Genomic DNA, 14299 nt, shown 5'->3' on the forward strand with positions numbered 1-14299 from the left:
GTCTGATGGAGTCACTGAGCTCCCTATGTCTATTCTTATTTTGCATAATTCTTTTTTCTCTCTTTTGTTCATCTTGAATACTTCCAATTACTCATTAGGTTACTAATTTTTTCTTCTGATTCTTCTGTCCTGCTGTTCATTCTATCAAGTGTGCTTCTCATTTCATTTATTGAGCCTTTGTCTGTTATTCCTTATCTCTGTGTTAAGACTCATATCTTCCACTCTTCTCATGTCCAGTGAGTATCCTTATGATCATTACTTTAAATCCTCTATCAGGCATATTACATATGCCTGTTTCACCTAGATTTCTAGTTGTGGATAAATTTCTCATTTGGTCAAGGTCTCTGTGCCTGTGTCTGTGTTAGGAAAGTCCACTACATCTCCTGTTCTTCTGGGAAATGGCCTTATGAAGAAGAGGTCCTGTAGTGCCCTGCCATGTAGTATCCCCAGTTAACCAGTGCCTGATGTTTCTAGGAGTGTCTCCAGCATGTGCTGTGTATGCTCTGCTGTTCTGTGCTGCCTCCTTTATCCTTCAGGCCAGTTGTCTGCAGAGATTCTTTCTGCCTGTTGTGGGCAATATTTTGTCCCTGGTCTGAATGTGGTGAACTTTAATGGCTGTGTTCTGGCTCGGTTGCTAAATAAGACCTGTTGTCACTATTTCCTGAACTGAGGAGCTGCAAAACTCTTATGTTGGGAGATGTAGTGTGAGCAGGAGTTTGGCTCACTCCCCTAGAGGAAGGATTTGCCACATTGGGTTTCAGTTAAGTGACTGGAGAGAGGTGGTTCTACCAGAACATGATGGGCACGCTTTGGTGGAAGCAAGTTAGGTAGTGAGTGTGGGCACTGCACAGCCACAGGTGGCTTTGTGGTGTGAGGGAAAGAAATGGTGCTTGACAGTTCCTTTGTTTCCAGAAAGGTCTCTCCATGAAGGCTGTCTTTCTGGGATGGCCTCTGAGATGAGCAAATAATCTCCCCACTGTGTGTTTCAAGTACTATTCTGATTGCTGTTCCCATGCTATATGTCCGTATGCTGTTGCCTGCTTTCTCTCCAAGAGCAGCACAATGACCTCTGGGCTCTATCCAGAAAATCTGGATGACCTTTAAAACTCCTGGCTTTGGGGCGCCTGGGTGGCGCAGTCGGTTAAGCGTCCGACTTCAGCCAGGTCACGATCTCACGGTCCGTGAGTTCGAGCCCTGCATCGGGCTCTGGGCTGATGGCTCGGAGCCTGGAGCCTGTTTCCGATTCTGTGTCTCCCTCTCTCTCTGTCCCTCCCCCGTTCATGCTCTGTCTCTCTCTGTCCCAAAAATAAAATAAACGTTGAAAAAAAAAAAAATTAAAAAAAAAAAAAAAAAAAAAACTCCTGGCTTTAAGCCCTCCTGGTTTCAAGAACTCATGAATTTCATCCCCTCATGCTTTATATGCCAATTGCTATGGGGATTCATTTTCCTTCTATGCTAATCTGTCTCTCACCCTTCTTTGTGACTGTGGCTCCGTCCCCACTGCAGATGCCATGATCCATTTCTCTCCCAAGAAATGTCTCCTCATTTCCTACCTTCTTAGATGTGGCCTCTTTTCTCCTTTAGTTGTAGAGTTTGTTCTACTGGTGTTCATGTCAATTTCTGGGGAGGTTAGGATGATTTGATAGCTATCTAGTTCTGTTTGTAGGACAGGGCAGATCTAAGGTCCTTGAACTTCACCACTGTGTCCAACTGTCGAGCTGGAAATAAATTTAAATGATTTAATTTAATTCTATTTATGTAGTAGGAACCTATATAAGTTTCATTTTCAAAGGGGAATTATCTGTAGAAGTAACCTTATGTGACTAGAAAATGTATTTTCACTTCAATCAAACACATGTGTGGTCAAAGCCAACTAAGATATATTACATATTGTGAAGTTTAACACCCCACTAAGATCTTCACAGGAATAATTTAATTATAACATTTTGTGATCATTATATCTTAGCCCATTCCATGTTTATGTTCTTTCTCATACTCTTGGATAAATACCAAATAAATGGCATACTTTAAGGAAAGAAATATGGAAAAACTTGACTGATTTCAGATTATGTGTGGAATATTGAAATCACTTCAGGGTAATTTAAATAAGGTAATAAAATAAGGGTAATAAAATAAGTATGTCAGCAATTTAATTGGACTCAGGTTGAATAGATTTTCTCTAAAAGTTTGTTAGTCTGTATTACTAACAATGGGCTTGTGCTGTCCCATTCCTTTTACTCCTTTAAAAAGAGAACTTACCAATGAACAACAGTGGATAGTGACTACCAGGTCCTATATAGAAGTATAGTACATTATACTTCTGGCTTTTGTTTTGTCTCTATGCTTTATTGGAGAGGTAAGTTTCACACAGGTTTTATTTATTTTTTAAATACTTATTTATTTTGAATGAAAGAGTGTGAACAGGAGATGGGCATAGAGATAGGGAGAGAGAGAATCCCAAGCAGGTTTCTTGCTGCTCGTGCAGAGCCTGACACAGGGCTGGATCTCACAAACTGAGATCATCGCCTGAAGTGAAATCAAGAGTCAGACGCTTAACCAACTGAACCACCCAGGTACCCCCACACAGGTTCTAAAACATCATCAGACATCCTGATACTTTGAGGGTCTCTGACAAGCCATGGCAAGTTACAGTTAGACCATATTTTTAGGTATATGTATATTGCCATTAGAAGAATGCCACGTATGTGCTTACCTTTAAAGCAATGTATAGACACCAAGGCTCTAGGTATTAATAAGCACAAAATTTAGCAATGGCATTATTTGAACATACCTTAAGCAAAACTATGCATGCATGCACACACACATATATGTGTGTGTCTATAGATATAGATAATATATACAGTGTATGTACACATTTGCTGACTAAAGCAGTACATAAATACAAAGCAAATGGATAAACAGGGGTGCTGCTAGTGATTGGCAATGGGACTATGTCTCAACCCAATTAAGAAAAATGCTGGGAAACTTTTAGTAAAGGGATAATTACAATTATGGAAGAAACAGAAAAATTGTGACATACTGTCACACAGGCATGTCTGAGAAGCGTAAAGCCACAGGAGATAATAGTGGGCAATGTCAAGAGGACAAGGGTTTCATTCAAATAGCTCTAGGTTTAAATCCGGACTAAGCCATTTATGTAGATTTTTTAAATTTTTTTTTTGTTTGTTTTGGGAGAGTGCAAGTTGGAGACGGACAGAAAGGGGACAGAGGATCCGAAGTGGGCTCCATGCTGACAGGCTGACAGCAGGGAGCTTGATGTGGGGCTCGAACTCACAAACCTGAGATCATGACCTGAGCCAAATTCAGATGCTCAATGGACTAAGCCACCCAGGTGCCCCCAGATAGACATTTCTGACAATTTTCCAAGAGTTTTGAACCATGGTGTCGGTCTTAGCTTGAGCTGCCAGAACAAAATACCATAGAGTGCATGGCTTAAACAACAAATAAATTTCACATGGTTCTGGGGCTAGGAAGTCTAAGATTAAGGTGCTAATTGATTTGGAGCTGTTGAGGGCTCTCTTCCTGGTTTATAGCTGTCTCTGTGTCCTTACATGATTCTCCTTAAATGTGTGCATGTGGGGAGTGTGGGAGAAAGGGAGATCTCTTCCCCTTCTTATAAGAACACTAAAGCCATCATGAGAGTCCCACCCTACCTAATTAACTCTAATTACCTCTCAAAGCCCCATCTCCAAATACTGTCATACTGCAGGTCAGATTTCAGCATATGAATTTGGTTGGTGAGAAGATACAATCAGTTTGTAACCGTATATTCTGAAAACAGCATAAAACAGACTTCGTTTGGATTTGTGAAGATTAGACTTTAGTAAGCTTTGTAGTGGTGCAGTGGCAGTGTTGTAATTTGTGACCATGGAGTGAGGGAGTCAACAACTGATCCAAATAAACTGCCTCCTATTATCTGAGGTTCCAGGGCAAGAACTCTAAATTTCCAGTGGACTGTGCTGGAATGGTAGAAGAAACTTACAAAAGAGAAACTGATAAATGGTTTTGGGTTATTAGCCCATCTGTTTTGAGGATATGTGAGAGTTAGATAGAAAATAGAGGGTGCAGTTAAGGAGACAAACAGAATTACATTTTCAAACATGTAGAAGTGTTGTGACATTTCTCATTCTTAAAATGAGAAAAGTTTTATAAGGACTACTATCAAAGCTTCCTATATACATCCCCAGGTATTGTGGACCACAGAAGTGAGTCCGAAATACATCCAAGAAATACAAAGGTAAAGAATATCTGCTTGGGCAGAACTGATAGCAGGGCAAAGGTACATGTTTCCTTTGGGTCAGGTGTGGGCCACAAGAGAATTTCTTAGGTTCTGAATGGGCTGAACCCAACTAGACTAGGATTGAGAAGACTTTACAAGTATCCTGTTAGAGCCAAAGCTGAATTAGGGTGGGTGTGGTGTGAAAGATCAGGTTGAGTATTCCTCAATAACAAGGTAGTTATAGTTGGGACTTGCCAGGGTGGGAGGGGATATTCTCAGGGAAACACAGAGAAAAACATTGTGAGAAAGAGGTTAGCATTGAACATCTGTCTAGTTAAGGTCAATAGCATATAAAAATAGAATTGGTTGCACTTCTCACCCCAAATCACCTCTTTTTTGGTTGAACTGAACTTTTGATGGGGACTGTGACACCAGAAGATAAAACTAAGGAATGAAGGAGAATGAGCATAGAAGGAATAAGCAGATATTTTCTTCTCACCAAGTGCAGTTTCTAGACCTCATGTAGCATTCCATGGGAGAAGGAAAGAAGCTGTAATATAATTGAGGTTCAGAGTTCTGATTTTTATACTAACTTGTGATTTCATCTCATTAAATGGAACTATTTGGGGCTTGGGAAATACCTGAGGACCAGCGTATGAATTTATCCCAGAAGCACAGAGAACCAGGCTAATGAGTCAATTTGAAGGTACTGGGGGAAAAACATTGCTTTACGATTTGTGTATGAAGACCAATATATTTAATAAAATGGTTACATTACTATATGGTTATTAATATTAATACTTCTATATTAAGCAGTTTATAGTGTGCTAACATTTTTATAATTTCAGGAAATGTTATGTACTTAAGAAAATTTTCCCATTTTGTAAAATTAAAATGAACATTTTTAAGGTTTTGGCTTATAAGCATATTGTGATAGTTCTATTTATGTAGTAATTTGAGCCTACTGCCTCCATTCCCAAAAATTAAGTATAATTATCTCTGTGCACATCTTCACGAACTTTAAATAATATACTATAAAGGATCCAAAAAACACAGATTCCATGAACTATCTAATCTTCTACTGAGCTTTGAGATGCACAGAAGTTGATGTGTAATTCTCTGAGTTTCAGTTGTATTTGGCATTTCTGATGCTGCTCAAGAACAAACCCCTCACAGGAATATTGGTTATTAAAGAAATTTTCCCAATATAGCAGCCCAACAAATAGAGCAATACCAGGGATATGTTCTTCCAGCCTCTTGTCTGAAGTCCAAATTATTCACCCAGCTTATATAGCAGCTGTTGTCAGTGTCACTAAGAACGAAACAATGAAAGATACCACAATTATTTGAAGTGCATTTGGTTTCCTTTTTTAAATATGATGGGAAAACAGCATTTTTTTGGTGCGTGTGTTATACATATGAAAAACACTGATCATCAATCTAGGTTCCTACTTATTTGATAAGTAGAAAGAGTAAAATGTTGAGTGTTAGAATGGGATCAAACTCATCATCTACTTAAAATAGATCGTTATAGATATAAGTAGTTACATGTAAGTATCATAGTAACCTCAAAGCAAAACCCATAGTTAACACATAAAATATAAAGAGAAAAGAATATATGTGTATTACTAAGAAAGTCATGAAACCACAGAGGAAGAGAACAAGAGAAAAAAGGAGTAGAGAGAAGCTATAAAAACACTTAGAAAACAAATAACTAAAGGCAATAAGCACCTACCTGTCAACAATGACTTTAAATGGACTAATTTCTCCCATGAGGAGACAGAGTTGCAAATGTTTATGTACTCAACAGAGAAGCACGTACATATATAAAGCAATTATTAACAAACCTAAGATAGAAATACATAGCAATACAATGAGTATGAGAATTTAATATCACACTTACGCCAATGAATTGATTATCCATAGAAATTCTATAAGGAAACTCTACCTTAAATGACATGTTAGTTAACTCTCTACCCAAAGCAACAGAATATAAATTCTCAAGTGCTCATAAAATATTCTCCAAGATTATGCATTAGGGCACAAAACAAGTCTTAATAAATTTAAGAGTATTGAAGCTATTAAGCATCTTTTCTGACCACAAGGTATGAAACTAGAAATTAGTGGTACAAAAAAAACCATGGAAGATTCACAAATATTGGGATATTAAATAACATGCTACTGAACAATGAATAGGTCAATGAAGAAATAAAAAAAAAATCCCTTGAGAAAAACAAAAATGAAAAACCAAATTTATGGGATGGGATATGACAAAAAAAGTTCTAAGAGGCAAGTTGATTGCCATAAATTCCTACCTCGAAAAAAGAAGAAAGGTCTCAACCTAACATCACACCTTAAGGAACTAGACAGGGAAAAAATGAACTCCTAAGTTAGTATATGGAAGGAAAGAACAAAGATTAGAGCATAAATGGTCACTCAATACAACAGAGAAGATCAAACTAACAGTTGGTTCTTTGAGAAGATAAACAAAATGGACAAATCTTTAGCTGGACTCTCTTCCTCCTCCCCTCGAGAAAGTAGACTCAAAATCAAAAATGAAAGCAGTGTTACAACTGATAGCCACAGGAATACAAAGATCATAAGAGACTATTATGAACAATTATACACCAATAAATTGGATAACCTTGAAGAAATAGATAAATTCCTAGAATCACAAACTACCAAGACCGAATCATGATAAAATAGAAAATCTGAACATACCAATAACTAGACAGGAGATTTAGCTCAGTATTCAAAGACCTCCCAACAAAAGTCTAGGACCTTATGGCTTCACTGATGAATTCTACTGAATACCTAAAGAATAATTAACCAGTCCTTCTCAAATGTTTCCAAAATACAGAAAGGGTGGAACTCTTCCAGACACATTTTACGAGCATAGCATTACCTTAGTCCCCAAATGAAAGATGCCACTCAAAAAAATCACAGGCAAATATCCTTGATGAACATAGATACTAAAATCCTCAAAAAAATATTAGCAAACCAAATCCAACAATTGATTAAAAGAATCATACAAAATGATTAAATGGGATTTATTGTAGGAATGCAAGGATGGCTCAACATCTTCAAATCAGCGAATGTGATAAACATGTTAACACAATGAAGGATAAAAATGATAGGGTTATTTCAATAGAGACATTAAAAGCTTTTGAAAAAATTCAACATCCATTCATCATAAAAACTCTCAACAAAGCAGGTATATAAGGAACATGACATAATATGAGCCATATATGACAAGCCCACAGTTAACATCATATTTAATGGTGAAACACTGAAAGCTTTTCCTCTAAGATCAGGAAATAGATAAGAATGCTTACTCTCATTACCTTTATTCAACAGAGTTCTAGAAATCCTAGCCAGAGCAATTAGGTATGAAAAAGAAGTCATCCAAATCAGAAAGGAAAATATCAAACTCTCAGTATTTGAAGATGACATATTATATATAAAGAGAGCCCTACAGACTATTCAAAAAACTGTTAGAACTAATAAAAAATTCAATAAAATTGTAGAATACAAAATCAATATGCAAAAATCTGGTTTTTACACTGATAATGAACTAACAGATTAATCCAATTTACAATTGCATCACAAAGAATAAGATGAGGAATAAATTTAACCAAGAAACGGAAAGACCTGTATATTGAAAACTACAAGATATTAATAAAAGAAATTGAACACACAAATAAATGGAATACTTATGGTTTGAAAAAAAGAACATTGTTAAAATGTCCATAGCTGCCCAAAACAATTGACAGATTTAATGTGATCCCTATCAAACTTGCAATGGAATTTCTCACATTAATAAAACAAACAATCCTAAAATTTGTATGAAATTACAAATTGATCATCCAAAGCAATCTTGAGGAAGGAGTGAACAGCTGGAAGCATCATGCTCCCTGATTTAAAACTATGTTACAAGGCTATAGTCATCAAAACTGTGGCATTGCAGGACACCTGGGTGGCTCAATTGGTTAAGTGTCCAACTTTGGCTCAGGTCATGATATTGTGGTTCGTGAGCTCAAGCCCTGCGTCAGGCTCTGTGCTGACAGCTCAGAGCCTGGAGCCTGCTTCAGATTCTGTGTCTCCCTCGTTTTCTACCCCTCCCCCACTCATTCTCTCTCTCTCTCTCTCTCTCTCTCTCTCTCAAAAATAAACATTGAATTTTTTTTAATTACACATTAGCATAAAAATAGACTCACAGAACAATGAAACAAAATAGCCCAGAAATAAGCCCATGCATATATGGTCAATTAATTTACAACAAAGAAGGCAAGAATATATAATGGGAAAATCTAGTCTCTTCAATACATGGCGTTGGGAAAAATGGACAGCTACATGGAAAAGAATGAAACCAGAGCACTATCTTACACCATACACAAACATCTCAAATGGATTAAAGACTTTGAAGGTAAAACCTGAAACCATTAACTCCTGGAAGGAAACATAAGTCAGTAAGCTCCTTGACATAGGTGTTGGCGATGATTTTCTTTGAATATGATACCAAAAGCAAAAGCAACAAAAACAAAAACAAGTAAGTGGGACTACATTACACTAAAAAGTTTCTGCACAGTAAAGGAAACTAACAAAGTGAAGAGACAACTTATTAAATGGGAGAAAATAATTGCACACTATATCTGACAAGAGGCTAATATTTAAAATGTATAAAGAGCTCCTAGAATTCAACAGCACAAAAGAGAACAATTAAATCTTTTTTTAATTTTTATTTATTTTTAAGAGGGAGAGAGAGCACAACAGGGAAAGACAGAGACACAGAATCTGAGGCAGGCTCCAGGCTCTGAGCTGTCGGCACAGAGCCCGATGTGGGGCTCAAGGTCTCTCAAAGGTCTGTGAGATCATGACCTTAGCCAAAGTTAGATGCTTAACTGACTGAGCCACCCAGGCACCCCTAAAAAATTTCTTAAGAAATGAATAGACATTTTTCCAAAGAATACATACAGATGACCAACAGATATATAAAAATATGCTCAGCATCACTAATAGGGAACTGCGTATCAAAACCACAGTGAGATATCACCTCATGCCTGTTAAAATGACTGTCATCAAAAAGACAAGTGTTGGCGAAGGTATAGAGAAAAGGAAACCCTTGTGCACTATAGGTAGAAATGGAATTTGTTGCAGACAGTAAGATGCAGTATATAGGTTCCTCCAAAAATTAAAAACATAACTACCATGTGATCCTTCAATTCCACTTCTGAGTTTTTATCCAAAGAAAGTGAAAATACGAATTTGAAAAGCTATATTTATTGTAACATTATTTACAATAACTATGATATGGAAGTAACCTAAGTGCCATTGATGGATAGATGGATAAAGAAATGGTGGTAAAAAAAAAAAAAAAAAAAAAAGAAATGGTGGTACACATGCACGCATGAGCGCATGCGCGCGCACACACACACACACACACAATGGAATATTACTCATCCATGTAAAGGAATGAAATCTTTTTATTTGCAACAACATGGACAGACCTCAAGGGCATTATGCCGAGTGAAATAGGTCAAAGTAAGATGAATATCATATGATCGCTCTGATATAGGGAAACTAAAAACAAAACTGTAAGCTCATAAATAAGGAAAACAGATTGATGATTGTAAGAGGTGGGGGTTGGTGGCCGATGGGAGAAAGGGGTAAACTATTTTGTTTAAATAAATTGAAGAAAATCTTAAAATATGAAGAGGGAAATGGGCATCAATCTAGGTTTATACTTCTTTGACAGTGATTTTTATAATATTTGTGTTTTTACTTCAAGATCTTTAAATAAAATTTGTCTTGCATCATCAGTAGGACATCACTCCAACTTGACATTTTAAGGTTATATAAGGAATTTATTATAGACTTCAATGTTGCTGTTTGAATAGAAAATAGCACTAACAGTGCTCACTAACTTGCATGCTAAAAGTAACATCTTTTAATACATTATTTTGGATTTAAAAGTATTGCTAATTATCATATACATACACATATAGTTGTTTTCTCATTAGCTGTACTATGTGAAAAAAGGTACAATTTTAAAACTGAAGTTTAGAAAAAATTCAAAAAGTTTCAAATGTAATAACCTTGACTTTGCTATAGGTTCTCCGTCTATTCTACATTGGTTTATAAAACTATGGCTTGGAAACTTGTTAAAAAGTTTAGCCATAACATATTAACTAATAAAATATCACAGCATTATAGCTCAGAGTAAGATTGGAGTTGCTATTTTTTCAGGAATATGTGCCTAGTGCTTAGAAGAGTGGCTTGGCCTTAACAGTGCTCAATAGATGTTTGTTCAGTGAATAAAAAACAAGTCATAAGTAATAATGCAGTTTTGGTATCAGGTACTAGTAAATAACTTTTGCTTTGGAGACAGAAATGGTATAAATCCCTTTCATTGGTTTTCTGAGGTCAGGAGGGATATATACATGCTGCTTTTATATTTTATATTGTTTATATATCTTCTGTTTCTGAAAATGGTTATGCCACTGAATTTATTAATGTAATCATGTTCCTTAGAAGGGCTTTGGTAATTGATTTTTATGCATTTAAGCTTTGTGTTTGTTTGTTTTTGACAAATTGTGATGTGGAGCCATTTCAGGGACTTTTAGTTCTTCTGAGTGCGTGTTGTCCTTGCCCACATCCTAGGCAGTCAGGACCCCTGACAAATATGGTCAATCTTTCACTTTATCACCTGTGTTGAGAACAGTCCTGTGGATATTGAGCAGGAGTCACTGTTCCCACGACGCCTGACAGGAAATTTTTCATGCTGTGAGGTTTCATAGCACTTATTTTCCCTACCTGGTCTCTCACCATCACCTCCATTTTCCCTCCCCTGACTTTGGGCCACCAGGAGGGTCCCTGCTCCTGTTCTTAAAGCAGTGTCACCCAGGGCTTTACAGCCTGCCCTCCCCTGCTTGTCCAAGTGCTGGGGTTTGAGGGCCTTGGCCTGCCCACACGCAGGGGCATCATTACTCAGACTTGGCCTTGGCCCCCTGTAGCCTGGCTCTGTGTCTGCTGTGTGAGAAAATAGTCACTTCCTGGAAGGAAGGCAGGTGTCTTTTCTGTCATAAACTGCTAGAACCATTCTTCCCATCCAGGTACTCACACTGTTTGCACCAAAGTATCATGTCAAATGACAGTAAAATCTGATTGATTGACTTGGCTAAAAAGTGAAGCAAAAAGTGAATTATCCCACCCAGGATGCTCCCCATCGCAACTCCCTGTGGATGCTCTATGGGAGCACATCACCCTCCTTGAAAGTCCAGGAGGCCAGGTCAATGCCTGAAATGGTCAGGGGCAGAGTCTTTCCGGAAGATCCTGTGGAGGTGTCTGAGGTGTTGGGTGCATTAGTGTCTACTTCCTGAAGTGCATTTCTGCATTGCCTTGCTTTACCACAATTAGGTCAGGTTTTATATGCAATTATTGTATCTAAGTTTCTGTAGCACACAACATAGGCATGATTTTTTTTAAATTTTAAATGTGTAGTGTCATTTGATAGGAGAGCCTGGCATGTAAATGTGTACTTCTATCCTCCCACCTCTACCCATGTGGCTGTCTCCCCTTTTTGCCATAGACCCATCACCACAACAAGGAAAGAAAAGTCCTTTAAACAGAGCCTGGCTGAGTATAAGCTCTACATCTACAACTTGACCAACTTCAGAGTTCCTATCACACATCAAGGTGTGGGGTTTGATCTTGATTTCTACCTAGTTTTTTTTTTTAACGTTTATTTTTTTTGAGAGAGAGCTACATGAACGAGGATGGAGGAGAGAGAGGGAGACAGAATCCTAAGCAGGCTCTGTGCTATCAGCACATGCAGTGGGGTGGAAGATTCTGATTTTGGCTATTCTGAAGGAAACTCCTGTATTTTTGTAAAGATGAAAAATAATTGGATTACTGCCTCAAGGAGAACAAAAAATATCATGTATTTCAGAAAATGAAAACATAGCAATTCTATTAATTTATCCTCCCAATGGAATTATAGACAAGATATTTTCCATGTTATGGGGAAAAACATGCAAGGTACCTGCAGTCACTGGTTGATGTTCAGGTTGTCTCTGATCCTAAAAGTATTGAGAAAGAAAGAACAGTTGAGTGCAGGATTGATGGGAAAAATCAGGGTGATGGTGACAAGTTTTTATGAGTGGTTGTGTTCAATATCACAGAGCATGCATAGTATGAGTAGGATATCTCCACAGAATAAATGTGTATTCTCTGTCTTCATATTGTATCCACCGAACCTTCCTTTCTATAATTATAAGACTACCTTGGAGAAAGGTGGAGTGGTATATGACGCTGGGATAGCAATATAATGTGCTTCTAAATCATAGTGTTCAATGTCCTCCAAATGACTACCTCTTGCCTCTGCTGCCTTTGAACCAGTGTGTAGTTGCCAGCTAGGAACAGTGAGCACCTGATTCTCACCACATAGAATGGTAGTCATTTCCTATTTTTATGTCATTTAATTGCCAAATGTGTAAAGCTTAATGTTTTGTGAATATTTTATGGATTTAATACTGACTGTCCTATTTTGATGTCAATAAAATTTGAGGGATAAAATGTTACCTGACTAACATCAAGAGACTTTGCAGTTTTAACAAATGTGATGTGTGCAGTTCTATACGTGAAGAGGGAAAAGGAAAAGTGGATTTGAAAATGTTATCCTAATCTTTTTGATTAACACAAACATTTTGTTGTAAAAAGAAAATGTACAAAAAATAGGTTATTTCTAGTGCTGACACTAAATCTTATGTTTGAGACCAGAGTTGAAGCATAATATTTTTAAGTTACCCAAAATGAGCATACACTTAATTTTTTATGAAATTAAACTCATAAGATTTAAATTGTATAATAGTTTATGAAATATGTTGTTATTTTATTTAGCAGAATAGACTATTAAAAATGCGAAATATTAAAAGTTACATATTCTATTATTTAAAGCACAACTTGAAAAGGAAAAAATATTTTTTATTTCTCTTTATCTTTTTGTAATGAATGGATGATTAACATAGTGTTCTGTTAGTTTCAGATGTAAGACATAATGCTGTACAACCTTACAATGTTAGTTTCAGACATACAATATAGAAAAACATTGTATACATTACTCAGTACTCACCAAGCTAACAGTAGTCACTATCTTTTACCAAACAACATAATCACGATATTACAGACTATATTCCGTATGTTGAAATTTTAATATACGTGGCTTACAACAAAAAGTATGTACTTATTTTTCATGTTTATTTAGTTATTTATTTTGAGACAGAAAGAGACAGAGCACAAGTGGGGAAGGGGCACAGAGAGAGAGAGAATCTCAAGCAGGTTCTGTGCTGTCAGCACAGAGCCTGAGGGTGCGGGGCTTGATTTCACGAACTGAGAGATCCTAACCTGAGCCGAAATTAAGAGCCTGACTCTGACTGAGCCAAGCAGGTGCCCCTGAAAGTATGTACTTCTTGATACACTTTATTTCATTTCCTCACCTACATCCTCTCTGGTAACTACCAGTTTATTCTCTGCATTTGAGTATGGTTTTGTTTATTTGTTTTGTTTTTCAGATTTCACATATAGATGAAATCATATATTTGTCTTTCTGTGACTTACTTCACTTAGCATTATACATACCCTCTAGGCCCATCCATCTTGCAAATGGCAAAATCCCATTCTTTTTTATGACTGAGTAATATTCTGTTATGTTTATTCTCATGCGCACACACACACACCATTTCTCCTGTGCCCACTCATCTATTGATGGACACTTGGGCTGCTTCTGTATTTTGGTTATTGTAAATAAGGCCCCAATAAACATAGAGATACATGTGTCTTTTCGAATTATGTTTTTGTTTTCTTTATATAAATATCCAGTAGTGGAATTATTACATGGTATATTTATTTTTAATAATTTGAGGAACCACCACACTGTTATCCACTGTGGCTGCACAAATCTACCTTCTCATAAAAAGTGCACGAAGTTTCCTTTTTCCTTCACATCATCACCTAAATGTATCTCTTGTCTTTTTGAGTCTAGCCTTTCTGATAGGTGTGAGG

General features: G+C 36.9%; 1 long non-coding RNA gene across 3 annotated transcripts in view; it reads right to left on the minus strand.

Moving 5' to 3' along the window:
* Positions 1-1559: 1559 nt before the first annotated feature.
* LOC125921183 (uncharacterized) overlaps positions 1560-14299 on the minus strand; it is a 95352-nt gene continuing 82612 nt past the window's right edge. For all 3 annotated transcript variants that reach the window (XR_007457331.1, XR_007457330.1, XR_007457329.1), the window contains 3 exons: positions 12282-12318; positions 5475-5552; positions 1560-1718 (listed from right to left, as the gene is read on the minus strand). This is a non-coding gene — a long non-coding RNA (uncharacterized LOC125921183). The remainder of the gene's footprint in view (positions 1719-5474; positions 5553-12281; positions 12319-14299) is intronic.

Source organism: Panthera uncia, chromosome C2, assembly GCF_023721935.1.
Source record: "Panthera uncia isolate 11264 chromosome C2, Puncia_PCG_1.0, whole genome shotgun sequence".
Taxonomy (NCBI): domain Eukaryota; kingdom Metazoa; phylum Chordata; class Mammalia; order Carnivora; family Felidae; genus Panthera; species Panthera uncia.